This window comes from Crinia signifera, chromosome 6 (genome assembly GCF_055691185.1).
Source record: "Crinia signifera chromosome 6, ASM5569118v1, whole genome shotgun sequence".
NCBI lineage: Eukaryota > Metazoa > Chordata > Amphibia > Anura > Myobatrachidae > Crinia > Crinia signifera.
In genome coordinates this window covers 54,604,054-54,616,094 of record NC_139222.1, presented here as the reverse complement: position 1 = coordinate 54,616,094, position 12,041 = coordinate 54,604,054, and the positions used below count along the sequence as shown (strand labels likewise).

The 12,041-nt window shown below is 40.0% G+C and overlaps 23 non-coding genes and 3 pseudogenes across 23 annotated transcripts; all 26 read right to left on the bottom strand.

Moving 5' to 3' along the window:
- Positions 1-2: 2 nt before the first annotated feature.
- LOC146015357 (5S ribosomal RNA) lies at positions 3-121 on the bottom strand. Its single transcript, XR_014448281.1, has one exon. It is a non-coding gene; the product is annotated as a 5S ribosomal RNA (ribosomal RNA).
- A 345-nt stretch (positions 122-466) lies between these two features.
- On the bottom strand, positions 467-585 carry LOC146010286 (5S ribosomal RNA). The gene has a single exon (XR_014444801.1). It is a non-coding gene; the product is annotated as a 5S ribosomal RNA (ribosomal RNA).
- A 345-nt stretch (positions 586-930) lies between these two features.
- LOC146014219 (5S ribosomal RNA) lies at positions 931-1,049 on the bottom strand. The gene has a single exon (XR_014447170.1). It is a non-coding gene; the product is annotated as a 5S ribosomal RNA (ribosomal RNA).
- A 345-nt stretch (positions 1,050-1,394) lies between these two features.
- LOC146014031 (5S ribosomal RNA) lies at positions 1,395-1,513 on the bottom strand. The gene has a single exon (XR_014446991.1). It is a non-coding gene; the product is annotated as a 5S ribosomal RNA (ribosomal RNA).
- A 345-nt stretch (positions 1,514-1,858) lies between these two features.
- Positions 1,859-1,977, bottom strand: LOC146017390 (5S ribosomal RNA). Its single transcript, XR_014450265.1, has one exon. It is a non-coding gene; the product is annotated as a 5S ribosomal RNA (ribosomal RNA).
- A 345-nt stretch (positions 1,978-2,322) lies between these two features.
- LOC146011197 (5S ribosomal RNA) lies at positions 2,323-2,441 on the bottom strand. Its single transcript, XR_014444913.1, has one exon. It is a non-coding gene; the product is annotated as a 5S ribosomal RNA (ribosomal RNA).
- A 345-nt stretch (positions 2,442-2,786) lies between these two features.
- LOC146016826 (5S ribosomal RNA) lies at positions 2,787-2,905 on the bottom strand. The gene has a single exon (XR_014449706.1). It is a non-coding gene; the product is annotated as a 5S ribosomal RNA (ribosomal RNA).
- A 345-nt stretch (positions 2,906-3,250) lies between these two features.
- LOC146011185 (5S ribosomal RNA) lies at positions 3,251-3,369 on the bottom strand. The gene has a single exon (XR_014444912.1). It is a non-coding gene; the product is annotated as a 5S ribosomal RNA (ribosomal RNA).
- Positions 3,370-3,714: 345 nt separating this feature from the next.
- On the bottom strand, positions 3,715-3,833 carry LOC146016815 (5S ribosomal RNA). The gene has a single exon (XR_014449693.1). It is a non-coding gene; the product is annotated as a 5S ribosomal RNA (ribosomal RNA).
- A 345-nt stretch (positions 3,834-4,178) lies between these two features.
- On the bottom strand, positions 4,179-4,297 carry LOC146011174 (5S ribosomal RNA). Its single transcript, XR_014444911.1, has one exon. It is a non-coding gene; the product is annotated as a 5S ribosomal RNA (ribosomal RNA).
- Positions 4,298-4,642: 345 nt separating this feature from the next.
- On the bottom strand, positions 4,643-4,761 carry LOC146013807 (5S ribosomal RNA). Its single transcript, XR_014446775.1, has one exon. It is a non-coding gene; the product is annotated as a 5S ribosomal RNA (ribosomal RNA).
- Positions 4,762-5,106: 345 nt separating this feature from the next.
- Positions 5,107-5,225, bottom strand: LOC146011163 (5S ribosomal RNA). The gene has a single exon (XR_014444910.1). It is a non-coding gene; the product is annotated as a 5S ribosomal RNA (ribosomal RNA).
- A 345-nt stretch (positions 5,226-5,570) lies between these two features.
- LOC146011151 (5S ribosomal RNA) lies at positions 5,571-5,689 on the bottom strand. The gene has a single exon (XR_014444909.1). It is a non-coding gene; the product is annotated as a 5S ribosomal RNA (ribosomal RNA).
- Positions 5,690-6,035: 346 nt separating this feature from the next.
- Positions 6,036-6,154, bottom strand: LOC146010842 (5S ribosomal RNA; annotated as a pseudogene).
- A 345-nt stretch (positions 6,155-6,499) lies between these two features.
- Positions 6,500-6,618, bottom strand: LOC146011140 (5S ribosomal RNA). The gene has a single exon (XR_014444908.1). It is a non-coding gene; the product is annotated as a 5S ribosomal RNA (ribosomal RNA).
- A 345-nt stretch (positions 6,619-6,963) lies between these two features.
- On the bottom strand, positions 6,964-7,082 carry LOC146011129 (5S ribosomal RNA). Its single transcript, XR_014444907.1, has one exon. It is a non-coding gene; the product is annotated as a 5S ribosomal RNA (ribosomal RNA).
- Positions 7,083-7,427: 345 nt separating this feature from the next.
- LOC146011371 (5S ribosomal RNA) lies at positions 7,428-7,546 on the bottom strand (annotated as a pseudogene).
- Positions 7,547-7,891: 345 nt separating this feature from the next.
- Positions 7,892-8,010, bottom strand: LOC146013248 (5S ribosomal RNA). The gene has a single exon (XR_014446228.1). It is a non-coding gene; the product is annotated as a 5S ribosomal RNA (ribosomal RNA).
- Positions 8,011-8,356: 346 nt separating this feature from the next.
- LOC146013796 (5S ribosomal RNA) lies at positions 8,357-8,475 on the bottom strand. The gene has a single exon (XR_014446764.1). It is a non-coding gene; the product is annotated as a 5S ribosomal RNA (ribosomal RNA).
- A 345-nt stretch (positions 8,476-8,820) lies between these two features.
- Positions 8,821-8,939, bottom strand: LOC146015795 (5S ribosomal RNA). The gene has a single exon (XR_014448705.1). It is a non-coding gene; the product is annotated as a 5S ribosomal RNA (ribosomal RNA).
- A 345-nt stretch (positions 8,940-9,284) lies between these two features.
- Positions 9,285-9,403, bottom strand: LOC146014127 (5S ribosomal RNA). The gene has a single exon (XR_014447082.1). It is a non-coding gene; the product is annotated as a 5S ribosomal RNA (ribosomal RNA).
- Positions 9,404-9,749: 346 nt separating this feature from the next.
- Positions 9,750-9,868, bottom strand: LOC146015794 (5S ribosomal RNA). Its single transcript, XR_014448704.1, has one exon. It is a non-coding gene; the product is annotated as a 5S ribosomal RNA (ribosomal RNA).
- Positions 9,869-10,213: 345 nt separating this feature from the next.
- Positions 10,214-10,332, bottom strand: LOC146014184 (5S ribosomal RNA). Its single transcript, XR_014447137.1, has one exon. It is a non-coding gene; the product is annotated as a 5S ribosomal RNA (ribosomal RNA).
- A 345-nt stretch (positions 10,333-10,677) lies between these two features.
- On the bottom strand, positions 10,678-10,796 carry LOC146016697 (5S ribosomal RNA). Its single transcript, XR_014449579.1, has one exon. It is a non-coding gene; the product is annotated as a 5S ribosomal RNA (ribosomal RNA).
- Positions 10,797-11,141: 345 nt separating this feature from the next.
- On the bottom strand, positions 11,142-11,260 carry LOC146017039 (5S ribosomal RNA). The gene has a single exon (XR_014449915.1). It is a non-coding gene; the product is annotated as a 5S ribosomal RNA (ribosomal RNA).
- A 345-nt stretch (positions 11,261-11,605) lies between these two features.
- Positions 11,606-11,724, bottom strand: LOC146011476 (5S ribosomal RNA; annotated as a pseudogene).
- Positions 11,725-12,041: the final 317 nt, after the last annotated feature.

Below are 12,041 nucleotides of genomic sequence, written 5' to 3'. Positions count from 1 at the left end.
AAAACCTACAGCACCTGGTGTTTCCAGGTGGTCTCCCACCCAAGTACTAACCAGGCCCAACACTGCTTAGCTTCCAAGATCAGACGAGATTGGGCCTATCCAATGTGGTATGGCTGTAGGTGAGATACAGTCACTTTTTTGCCCTCTTCTACTTCTATCACCAGGTAAGCTAATACAAAAGTTTCCTAACTGTATTGGCTTACTGAAAAAAATCATGTGTTGGTAATGTAAAAAGACCTACAGTACATGAGATTAGCAGGGGGTCTTAAATTAAACTACAAAAGAGGCTCAACACTGTTTAGCTGCCAAAAGCAGTTGGAATTGAGCCTAAACAGTGTGGTATGTCTTTAGGTGATGGCTATTGTGTCTGTTTGACCTCTTCCAAATGTCTGTGCTGGCAATAAAAAGAAAAAGTTTCCAATATAAATAGCTAGAGAATAAAAACAATTTGCCAGTAATGTGAAAAAACCTACAGCACCTGGTGTTCCCATGTGGTCTCCCACCGAAGTACTAACCAGGCCCAACACTGCTCAGCTTCCAAGATCAGACGAGATTGGGCCTATCCAATGTGGTATGGCTGTAGGAGAGATAAAGCCACTTTTTTGCCCTCTTCTACTTCTATCACCAGGTAAGCTAATACAAAAGTTTCCTAACTGTATTGGCTTACTGAAAAAAATCATGTGTTGGTAATGTAAAAAGACCTACAGGACATGATATTAGCAGGGGGTCTTAAATTAAACTACTAAAGAGGCTCAACACTGTTTAGCTGCCAAAAGCAGTTGGAATTGGGCCTAATCAGTGTGGTAAGTCTTTAGGTGATGGCTATTGTGTCTGTTTGACCTCTTCCAAATGTCTGTGCTGGCAATAAAAAGAAAAAGTTTCCAATTTAAATAGCTAGAGAATAAAAACAATTTGCTAGTAATGTGAAAAAACCTACAGGACCTGGTGTTCCCAGGTGGTCTCCCACCCAAGTACTAACCAGGCCCAACACTGCTTAGCTTCCAAGATCAGACGAGATTGGGCATATCCAATGTGGTATGGCTGTAGGTGAGTTAAAGCCACTTTTTTGCCCTCTTCTACTTCTATCACCAGGTAAGCTAATACAAAAGTTTCCTAACTGTATTGGCTTACTGAAAAATATCATGTGTTGGTAATGTAAAAAGACCTTCAGGACATGATATTAGCAGGGGGTCTTAAATTAAACTACAAAAGAGGCTCAACACTGTTTAGCTGCCAAAAGCAGTTGGAATTGAGCCTAAACAGTGTGGTAAGTCTTTAGGTGATGGCTATTGTGTCTGTTTGACCTCTTCCAAATGTCTGTGCTGGCAATAAAAAGAAAAAGTTTCCTATTTAAATAGCTAGAGAATAAAAACAATTTGCCAGTAATGTGAAAAAACCTACAGCACCTGGTGTTCCCATGTGGTCTCCCACCAAAGTACTAACCAGGCCCAACACTGCTTAGCTTCCAAGATCAGACGAGATTGGGCCTATCCAATGTGGTATGGCTGTAGGTGAGTTGAAGCCACTTTTTTGCCCTCTTCTACTTCTATCACCAGGTAAGCTAATACAAAAGTTTCCTAACTGTATTGGCTTACTGAAAAAAATCATGTGTTGGTAATGTAAAAAGACCTACAGGACATGATATTAGCAGGGGGTCTTAAATTAAACTACAAAAGAGGCTCAACACTGTTTAGCTGCCAAAAGCAGTTGGAATTGAGCCTAAACAGTGTGGTAAGTCTTTAGGTGATGGCTATTGTGTCTGTTTGACCTCTTCCAAATGTCTGTGCTGGCAATAAAAAGAAAAAGTTTCCAATATAAATAGCTAGAGAATAAAAACGATTTGCCAGTAATGTGAAAAAACCTACAGCACCTGGTGTTCCCATGTGGTCTCCCACCCAAGTACTAACCAGGCCCAACACTGCTAAGCTTCCAAGATCAGACGAGATTGGGCCTATCCAATGTGGTATTGCTGTAGGTGAGTTAAAGGCACTTTTTTGCACTCTTCTACTTCTATCACCAGGTAAGCTAATACAAAAGTTTCCTAACTGTATTGGCTTACTGAAAAAAATCATGTGTTGGTAATGTAAAAAGACCTACAGTACATGAGATTAGCAGGGGGTCTTAAATTAAACTACAAAAGAGGCTCAACACTGTTTAGCTGCCAAAAGCAGTTGGAATTGAGCCTAAACAGTGTGGTAAGTCTTTAGGTGATGGCTATTGTGTCTGTTTGACCTCTTCCAAATGTCTGTGCTGGCAATAAAAAGAAAAAGTTTCCAATATAAATAGCTAGAGAATAAAAACAATTTGCCAGTAATGTGAAAAAACCTACAGCACCTGGTGTTCCCATGTGGTCTCCCACCCAAGTACTAACCAGGCCCAACACTGCTTAGCTTCCAAGATCAGACGAGATTGGGCCTATCCAATGTGGTATGGCTGTAGGTGAGATACCGGCACTTTTTTGCCCTCTTCTACTTCTATCACCAAGTAAGCTAATGAAAAAGTTTCCTAACTGTATTGGCTTACTGAAAAAAATCATGTGTTGGTAATGTAAAAAGACCTACAGGACATGATATTAGCAGGGGGTCTTAAATTAAACTACTAAAGAGGCTCAACACTGTTTAGCTGCCAAAAGCAGTTGGAATTGGGCCTAAACAGTGTGGTAAGTCTTTAGGTGATGGCTATTGTGTCTGTTTGACCTCTTCCAAATGTCTGTGCTGGCAATAAAAAGAAAATGTTTCCAATTTAAATAGCTAGAGAATAAAAACAATTTGCCAGTAATGTGAAAAAACCTACAGCACCTGGTGTTCCCATGTGGTCTCCCATCCAAGTACTAACCAGGCCCAACACTGCTTAGCTTCCAAGATCAGACGAGATTGGGCCTATCCAATGTGGTATGGCTGTAGGTGAGTTAAAGCCACTTTTTTGCCCTCTTCTACTTCTATCACCAGGTAAGCTAATACAAAAGTTTCCTAACTGTATTGGCTTACTGAAAAAAATCATGTGTTGGTAATGTAAAAAGACCTACAGGACATGATATTAGCAGGGGGTCTTAAATTAAACTACTAAAGAGGCTCAACACTGTTTAGCTGCCAAAAGCAGTTGGAATTAAGCCTAAACAGTGTTGTAAGTCTTTAGGTGATGGCTATTGTGTCTGTTTGACCTCTTCCAAATGTCTGTACTGGCAATAAAAAGAAAAAGTTTCCAATTTAAATAGCTAGAGAATAAAAACAATTTGCCTGTAATGTGAAAAAACCTACAGCACCTGGTGTTCCCATGTGGTCTCCCACCCAAGTACTAACCAGGCCCAACACTGCTTAGCTTCCAAGATCAGACGAGATTGGGCCTATCCAATGTGGTATGGCTGTAGGTGAGTTAAAGCCACTTTTTTGCCCTCTTCTACTTCTATCACCAGGTAAGCTAATACAAAAGTTTCCTAACTGTATTGGCTAACTGAAAAAAATCATGTGTTGGTAATGTAAAAAGACCTACAGGACATGATATTAGCAGGGGGTCTTAAATTAAACTACTAAAGAGGCTCAACACTGTTTAGCTGCCAAAAGCAGTTGGAATTGGGCCTAAACAGTGTGGTAAGTCTTTAGGTGATGGCTATTGTGTCTGTTTGACCTCTTCCAAATGTCTGTGCTTGCAATAAAAAGAAAATGTTTCCAATTTAAATAGCTAGAGAATAAAAACAATTTGCCAGTAATGTGAAAAAACCTACAGCACCTGGTGTTCCCATGTGGTCTCCCATCCAAGTACTAACCAGGCCCAACACTGCTTAGCTTCCAAGATCAGACGAGATTGGGCCTATCCAATGTGGTATGGCTGTAGGTGAGTTAAAGCCACTTTTTTGCCCTCTTCTACTTCTATCACCAGGTAAGCTAATACAAAAGTTTCCTAACTGTATTGGCTTACTGAAAAAAATCATGTGTTGGTAATGTAAAAAGACCTACAGGACATGATATTAGCAGGGGGTCTTAAATTAAACTACTAAAGAGGCTCAACACTGTTTAGCTGCCAAAAGCAGTTGGAATTAAGCCTAAACAGTGTGGTAAGTCTTTAGGTGATGGCTATTGTGTCTGTTTGACCTCTTCCAAATGTCTGTACTGGCAATAAAAAGAAAAAGTTTCCAATTTAAATAGCTAGAGAATAAAAACAATTTGCCTGTAATGTGAAAAAACCTACAGCACCTGGTGTTCCCATGTGGTCTCCCACCCAAGTACTAACCAGGCCCAACACTGCTTAGCTTCCAAGATCAGACGAGATTGGGCCTATCCAATGTGGTATGGCTGTAGGTGAGTTAAAGCCACTTTTTTGCCCTCTTCTACTTCTATCACCAGGTAAGCTAATACAAAAGTTTCCTAACTGTATTGGCTAACTGAAAAAAATCATGTGTTGGTAATGTAAAAAGACCTACAGGACATGATATTAGCAGGGGGTCTTAAATTAAACTACAAAAGAGGCTCAACACTGTTTAGCTGCCAAAAGCAGTTGGAATTGAGCCTAAACAGTGTGGTAAGTCTTTAGGTGATGGCTATTGTGTCTGTTTGACCTCTTCCAAATGTCTGTGCTGGCAATAAAAAGAAAAAGTTTCCAATATAAATAGCTAGAGAATAAAAACGATTTGCCAGTAATGTGAAAAAACCTACAGCACCTGGTGTTCCCAGGTGGTCTCCCACCCAAGTACTAACCAGGCCCAACACTGCTTAGCTTCCAAGATCAGACGAGATTGGGCCTATCCAATGTGGTATGGCTGTAGGTGAGTTAAAGGCACTTTTTTGCCCTCTTCTACTTCTATCACCAGGTAAGCTAATACAAAAGTTTCCTAACTGTATTGGCTTACTGAAAAAAATCATGTGTTGGTAATGTAAAAAGACCTACAGGACATGATATTAGCAGGGGGTCTTAAATTAAACTACTAAAGAGGCTCAACACTGTTTAGCTGCCAAAAGCAGTTGGAATTGGGCCTAAACAGTGTGGTAAGTCTTTAGGTGATGGCTATTGTGTCTGTTTGACCTCTTCCAAATGTCTGTGCTGGCAATAAAAAGAAAAAGTTTCCTATTTAAATAGCTAGAGAATAAAAACAATTTGCCAGTAATGTGAAAAAACCTACAGCACCTGGTGTTCCCATGTGGTCTCCCACCCAAGTACTAACCAGGCCCAACACTGCTTAGCTTCCAAGATCAGACGAGATTGGGCCTATCCAATGTGGTATGGCTGTAGGTGAGATACCGGCACTTTTTTGCCCTCTTCTACTTCTATCACCAAGTAAGCTAATAAAAAAGTTTCCTAACTGTATTGGCTTACTGAAAAAAATCATGTGTTGGTAATGTAAAAAGACCTACAGGACATGATATTAGCAGGGGGTCTTAAATTAAACTACTAAAGAGGCTCAACACTGTTTAGTTGCCAAAAGCAGTTGGAATTGGGCCTAAACAGTGTGGTAAGTCTTTAGGTGATGGCTATTGTGTCTGTTTGACCTCTTCCAAATGTCTGTGCTGGCAATAAAAAGAAAATGTTTCCAATTTAAATAGCTAGAGAATAAAAACAATTTGCCAGTAATGTGAAAAAACCTACAGCACCTGGTGTTCCCATGTGGTCTCCCACCCAAGTACTAACCAGGCCCAACACTGCTTAGCTTCCAAGATCAGACGAGATTGGGCCTATCCAATGTGGTATGGCTGTAGGTGAGTTAAAGCCACTTTTTTGCCCTCTTCTACTTCTATCACCAGGTAAGCTAATACAAAAGTTTCCTAACTGTATTGGCTTACTGAAAAAAATCATGTGTTGGTAATGTAAAAAGACCTACAGGACATGATATTAGCAGGGGGTCTTAAATTAAACTACAAAAGAGGCTCAACACTGGTTTAGCTGCCAAAAGCAGTTGGAATTGAGCCTAAACAGTGTGGTAAGTCTTTAGGTGATGGCTATTGTGTCTGTTTGACCTCTTCCAAATGTCTGTGCTGGCAATAAAAAGAAAAAGTTTCCAATATAAATAGCTAGAGAATAAAAACAATTTGCCAGTAATGTGAAAAAAATTACAGCACCTGGTGTTCCCATGTGGTCTCCCACCCAAGTACTAACCAGGCCTAACACTGCTTAGTTTCCAAGATCAGACGAGATTGGGCCTATCCAATGTGGTATGGCTGTAGGTGAGTTAAAGGCACTTTTTTGCACTCTTCTACTTCTATCACCAGGTAAGCTAATACAAAAGTTTCCTAACTGTATTGGCTTACTGAAAAAAATCATGTGTTGGTAATGTAAAAAGACCTACAGTACATGAGATTAGCAGGGGGTCTTAAATTAAACTACAAAAGAGGCTCAACACTGTTTAGCTGCCAAAAGCAGTTGGAATTGAGCCTAAACAGTGTGGTAAGTCTTTAGGTGATGGCTATTGTGTCTGTTTGACCTCTTCCAAATGTCTGTGCTGGCAATAAAAAGAAAAAGTTTCCAATATAAATAGCTAGAGAATAAAAACAATTTGCCAGTAATGTGAAAAAACCTACAGCACCTGGTGTTCCCATGTGGTCTCCCACCCAAGTACTAACCAGGCCCAACACTGCTTAGCTTCCAAGATCAGACGAGATTGGGCCTATCCAATGTGGTATGGCTGTAGGTGAGATACCGGCACTTTTTTGCCCTCTTCTACTTCTATCACCAAGTAAGCTAATAAAAAAGTTTCCTAACTGTATTGGCTTACTGAAAAAAATCATGTGTTGGTAATGTAAAAAGACCTACAGGACATGATATTAGCAGGGGGTCTTAAATTAAACTACTAAAGAGGCTCAACACTGTTTAGCTGCCAAAAGCAGTTGGAATTGGGCCTAAACAGTGTGGTAAGTCTTTAGGTGATGGCTATTGTGTCTGTTTGACCTCTTCCAAATGTCTGTGCTGGCAATAAAAAGAAAATGTTTCCAATTTAAATAGCTAGAGAATAAAAACAATTTGCCTGTAATGTGAAAAAACCTACAGCACCTGGTGTTCCCATGTGGTCTCCCACCCAAGTACTAACCAGGCCCAACACTGCTTAGCTTCCAAGATCAGACGAGATTGGGCCTATCCAATGTGGTATGGCTGTAGGTGAGTTAAAGCCACTTTTTTGCCCTCTTCTACTTCTATCACCAGGTAAGCTAATACAAAAGTTTCCTAACTGTATTGGCTAACTGAAAAAAATCATGTGTTGGTAATGTAAAAAGACCTACAGGACATGATATTAGCAGGGGGTCTTAAATTAAACTACAAAAGAGGCTCAACACTGTTTAGCTGCCAAAAGCAGTTGGAATTGAGCCTAAACAGTGTGGTAAGTCTTTAGGTGATGGCTATTGTGTCTGTTTGACCTCTTCCAAATGTCTGTGCTGGCAATAAAAAGAAAAAGTTTCCAATATAAATAGCTAGAGAATAAAAACAATTTGCCAGTAATGTGAAAAAACCTACAGTAGCTGGTGTTCCCAGGTGGTCTCCGACCCAAGTACTAACCAGGCCCAACACTGCTTAGCTTCCAAGATCAGACGAGATTGGGCCTATCCAATGTGGTATGGCTGTAGGTGAGATACAGGCACTTTTTTGCCCTCTTCTACTTCTATCACCAGGTAAGCTAATACAAAAGTTTCCTAACTGTATTGGCTTACTGAAAAAAATCATGTGTTGGTAATGTAAAAAGACCTACAGGACATGATATTAGCAGGGGGTCTTAAATTAAACTACAAAAGAGGCTCAACACTGTTTAGCTGCCAAAAGCAGTTGGAATTGAGCCTAAACAGTGTGGTAAGTCTTTAGGTGATGGCTATTGTGTCTGTTTGACCTCTTCCAAATGTCTGTGCTGGCAATAAAAAGAAAAAGTTTCCAATTTAAATAGCTAGAGAATAAAAACAATTTGCAAGTAATGTGAAAAAACCTACAGCACCTGGTGTTCCCAGGAGGTCTCCCACCCAAGTACTAACCAGGCCCAACACTGCTTAGCTTCCAAGATCAGACGAGATTGGGCCTATCCAATGTGGTATGGCTGTAGGTGAGATACAGGCACTTTTTTGCCCTCTTCTACTTCTATCACCAGGTAAGCTAATAAAAAAGTTTCCTAACTGTATTGGCTTACTTAAAAAAAATCATGTGTTGGTAATGTAAAAAGACCTACAGGACATGATATTAGCAGGGGGTCTTAAATTTAACTACTAAACAGGCTCAACACTGTTTAGCTACCAAAAGCAGTTGGAATTGGGCCTAAACAGTGTGGTAAGTCTTTAGGTGATGGCTATTGTGTCTGTTTGACCTCTTCCAAATGTCTGTACTGGCAATAAAAAGAAAAAGTTTCCAATATAAATAGCTAGAGAATAAAAACAATTTGCCAGTAATGTGAAAAAACCTACAGCACCTGGTGTTCCCAGGTGGTCTCCCACCCAAGTACTAACCAGGCCCAACACTGCTTAGCTTCCAAGATCAGACGAGATTGGGCCTATCCAATGTGGTATGGCTGTAGGTGAGTTAAAGGCACTTTTTTGCCCTCTTCTACTTCTATCACCAGGTAAGCTAATACAAAAGTTTCCTAACTGTATTGGCTTACTGAAAAAAATCATGTGTTGGTAATGTAAAAAGACCTACAGGACATGATATTAGCAGGGGGTCTTAAATTTAACTACTAAACAGGCTCAACACTGTTTAGCTACCAAAAGCAGTTGGAATTGGGCCTAAACAGTGTGGTAAGTCTTTAGGTGATGGCTATTGTGTCTGTTTGACCTCTTCCAAATGTCTGTACTGGCAATAAAAAGAAAAAGTTTCCAATATAAATAGCTAGAGAATAAAAACAATTTGCCAGTTATGTGAAAAAACCTACAGCACCTGGTGTTCCCAGGTGGTCTCCCACCCAAGCACTAACCAGGCCCAACACTGCTTAGCTTCCAAGATCAGACGAGATTGGGCCTATCCAATGTGGTATGGCTGTAGGTGAGTTAAAGGCACTTTTTTGCCCTCTTCTACTTCTATCACCAGGTAAGCTAATACAAAAGTTTCCTAACTGTATTGGCTTACTGAAAAAAATCATGTGTTGGTAATGTAAAAAGACCTACAGGACATGATATTAGCAGGGGGTCTTAAATTTAACTACTAAACAGGCTCAACACTGTTTAGCTGCCAAAAGCAGTTGGAATTGGGCCTAAACAGTGTGGTAAGTCTTTAGGTGATGGCTATTGTGTCTGTTTGACCTCTTCCATATGTCTGTACTGGCAATAAAAAGAAAAAGTTTCCAATTTAAATAGCTAGAGAATAAAAACAATTTGCAAGTAATGTGAAAAAACCTACAGCACCTGGTGTTCCCAGGTGGTCTCCCACCCAAGTACTAACCAGGCCCAACACTGCTTAGCTTCCAAGATCGGATGAGATTGGGCCTATCCAATGTGGTATGGCTGTAGGTGAGATACAGGCACTTTTTTGCCCTCTTCTACTTCTATCACCAGGTAAGCTAATAAAAAAGTTTCCTAACTGTATTGGCTTACTTAAAAAAAATCATGTGTTGGTAATGTAAAAAGACCTACAGGACATGATATTAGCAGGGGGTCTTAAATTTAACTACTAAACAGGCTCAACACTGTTTAGCTACCAAAAGCAGTTGGAATTGGGCCTAAACAGTGTGGTAAGTCTTTAGGTGATGGCTATTGTGTCTGTTTGACCTCTTCCAAATGTCTGTACTGGCAATAAAAAGAAAAAGTTTCCAATATAAATAGCTAGAGAATAAAAACAATTTGCCAGTAATGTGAAAAAACCTACAGCACCTGGTGTTCCCAGGTGGTCTCCCACCCAAGCACTAACCAGGCCCAACACTGCTTAGCTTCCAAGATCAGACGAGATTGGGCCTATCCAATGTGGTATGGCTGTAGGTGAGTTAAAGGCACTTTTTTGCCCTCTTCTACTTCTATCACCAGGTAAGCTAATACAAAAGTTTCCTAACTGTATTGGCTTTCTGAAAAAAATCATGTGTTGGTAATGTAAAAAGACCTACAGGACATGATATTAGCAGGGGGTCTTAAATTAAACTACTAAAGAGGCTCAACACTGTTTAGCTGCCAAAAGCAGTTGGAATTGGGCCTAAACAGTGTGGTAAGTCTTTAGGTGATGGCTATTGTGTCTGTTTGACCTCTTCCAAATGTCTGTGCTGGCAATAAAAAGAAAAAGTTTCCAATTTAAATAGCTAGAGAATAAAAACAATTTGCCAGTAATGTGAAAAAACCTACAGCACCTGGTGTTCCCATATGGTCTCCCACCCAAGTACTAACCAGGCCCAACACTGCTTAGCTTCCAAGATCAGACGAGATTGGGCCTATCCAATGTGGTATGGCTGTAGGTGAGTTAAAGCCACTTTTTTGCCCTCTTCTACTTCTATCACCAGGTAAGCTAATACAAAAGTTTCCTAACTGTATTGGCTTACTGAAAAAAATCATGTGTTGGTAATGTAAAAAGACCTACAGGACATGATATTAGCAGGGGGTCTTAAATTAAACTACAAAAGAGGCTCAACACTGTTTAGCTGCCAAAAGCAGTTATAATTGAGCCTAAACAGTGTGGTAAGTCTTTAGGTGATGGCTATTGTGTCTGTTTGACCTCTTCCAAATGTCTGTGCTGGCAATAAAAAGAAAAAGTTTCCAATATAAATAGCTAGAGAATAAAAACAATTTGCCAGTAATGTGAAAAAACCTACAGTACCTGGTGTTCCCAGGTGGTCTCCCACCCAAGTACTAACCAGGCCCAACACCGCTTAGCTTCCAAGATCAGACAAGATTGGGTCTATCCAATGTGGTATGGCTGTAGGTGAGATACAAGCACTTTTTTGCCCTCTTCTACTTCTATCACCAGGTAAGCTAATACAAAAGTTTCCTAACTGTATTGGCTTACTGAAAAAAATCATGTGTTGGTAATGTAAAAAGACCTACAGGACATGATATTAGCAGGGGGTCTTAAATTAAACTACAAAAGAGGCTCAACACTGTTTAGCTGCCAAAAGCAGTTGGAATTGGGCCTAAACAGTGTGGTAAGTCTTTAGGTGATGGCTATTGTGTCTGTTTGACCTCTTCCAAATTTCTGTGCTGGCAATAAAAAGAAAAAGTTTCCAATTTAAATAGCTAGAGAATAAAAACAATTTGCAAGTAATGTGAAAAAACCTACAGCACCTGGTGTTCCCAGCTGGTCTCCCACCCAAGTACTAACCAGGCCCAACACTGCTTAGCTTCTAAGATCAGACGAGATTGGGCCTATCCAATGTGGTATGGCTGTAGGTGAGGTACAGGCACTTTTATGCCCTCTTCTACTTCTATCACCAGGTAAGCTAATAAAAAAGTTTCCTAACTGTATTGGCTTACTGAAAAAAATCATGTGTTGGTAATGTAAAAAGACCTACAGGACATGATATTAGCAGGGGGTCTTAAATTAAACTACTAAAGAGGCTCAACACTGTTTAGCTGCCAAAAGCAGTTGGAATTGAGCCTAAACAGTGTGGTAAGTCTTTAGGTGATGGGTATTGTGTCTGTTTGACCTCTTCCAAATGTCTGTGCTGGCAATAAAAAGAAAAAGTGTCCAATATAAATAGCTAGAGAATAAAAACAATTTGCCAGTAATGTGAAAAAACCTACAGCACCTGGTGTTCCCATGTGGTCTCACACCCAAGTACTAACCAGGCCCAACACTGCAAGGCTTCCAAGATCAGACGAGATTGGGCATATCCAATGTGGTATGGCTGTAGCTAAGTTAAAGCCACTTTTTTGCCCTCTTCTACTTCTATCACCAGGTAAGCTAATACAAAAGTTTCCTAACTGTATTGGCTTACTGAAAAAAATCATGTGTTGGTAATGTAAAAAGACCTACAGGACATGATATTAGCAGGGGGTCTTAAATTAAACTACAAAAGAGGCTCAACACTGTTTAGCTGCCAAAAGCAGTTGGAATTGAGCCTAAACAGTGTGGTAAGTCTTTAGGTGATGGGTATTGTGTCTGTTTGACCTCTTCCAAATGTCTGTGCTGGCAATAAAAAGAAAAAGTGTCCAATATAAATAGCTAGAGAA